Source organism: Spinacia oleracea, chromosome 6 (assembly GCF_020520425.1).
Source record: "Spinacia oleracea cultivar Varoflay chromosome 6, BTI_SOV_V1, whole genome shotgun sequence".
NCBI lineage: Eukaryota > Viridiplantae > Streptophyta > Magnoliopsida > Caryophyllales > Amaranthaceae > Spinacia > Spinacia oleracea.
Genome location: NC_079492.1, coordinates 37,791,088 through 37,792,340, shown reverse-complemented (window position 1 = coordinate 37,792,340; position 1,253 = coordinate 37,791,088). Strand labels below are relative to the sequence as shown.

At 42.9% G+C, this 1,253-nt stretch overlaps 1 non-coding gene across 1 annotated transcript; it reads right to left on the bottom strand.

The window, feature by feature from the left end:
• Positions 1-623: 623 nt before the first annotated feature.
• On the bottom strand, positions 624-730 carry LOC130464468 (small nucleolar RNA R71). The gene has a single exon (XR_008924878.1). It is a non-coding gene; the product is annotated as a small nucleolar RNA R71 (small nucleolar RNA).
• Positions 731-1,253: the final 523 nt, after the last annotated feature.

The following is a 1,253-nucleotide window of genomic DNA, read 5'->3' as shown; positions in this document are numbered from 1 at the left end:
TCAAGGAACTCACGTTCCTTGAGACCGGATCTCACATTGTTTTGTAGTCTTTGTCTATGCCCAGAACCGTAGGTACTAGTAATCTTACTCCATTCGATCCTGAGCCCGAAAGAACCTTTCGTAGACGAAGAACTTTCATTGCACAGTGTGGGAATTACTCTGATTCTGATCATAATATTGGCGATCTTTTTCCTTCAGATACAGATTCAGTTTCAGAGATAGAGATGGGTGACGAAAATCTGATACCGCCACCTACCCCACGGCTTACGGACTATTCTAAGCCAAGTCTGTCCGTGCTACCAAAGGCGATCATGCCTTCTATTGCAGCTGAGACCTTCAAGATTGAGCCTGCATTGATTAACATGATCGAGAGATGCCAGTACGGTGGGGAACCAGGTAAAGATCCGAATCTTCACATTCAGTCCTTTATCCAATATTGCTCCACCATCAAGCAAAAGGGATTGACTCCGGAGCAGATTATGGAGATACTTTTCCCGTTCTCTTTGAGTGGGAAAGCTAAACTGTGGATTAATGGGTTGAATCGGGCGGCTTTGAAAATCAATAATTGGGAATCCTTGGCTCTTGCTTTTTATGTTAAATATTTTCCACCTGAGAAAACGGCTCGTCTGAGGGGTCAGATATTAGGTATCTCACAACAAGCGGATGAGAGTTTGTTCGAGGTTTGGGAGAGATTAAAGGATTTGCAAAGACAATGCCCGCACCATGGTTTGGAAGATTGGTTTTTGATTCAGCAGTTTTATAATGGTCTGGGCAATGAGTCTAGATGTTTGTTGGATTCAGCTGCCAGTGGGAGGTTCATGCAACTTGAGGTGCCTAGAGCTATGGAGGTGATTGAGGAGATAGCCATTCACAATGCCCAGTATGGAAATCCTAGAGGTCTATCTAACAGGGGTGGTAAGCATGATTTAAATTCTATTGAACAATTAACTGCCCAATTGACTGCTTTACATTATAAGTTCGATAATATGCAAGTGGCCAATGCTCAATCTGCCCAACCTGTTAGTGTAGCTGCTATGAGTGCCCAACCTACTACTATTTGTGAAAGTTGTGGAATGTCTGGTCATTATGCACAGGAATGTAGAAGCTCTATTGAACAATGTAATGCATTTCAATCCTACAAACAAAACAACCCATTCTCCAACTCTTACAATGAGGGCTACAAAAATAACCCTCTGCTTTCCTACAGGAGCAACAATATCCAAAACCCTCACCAAGTTCAACATCCACCACCA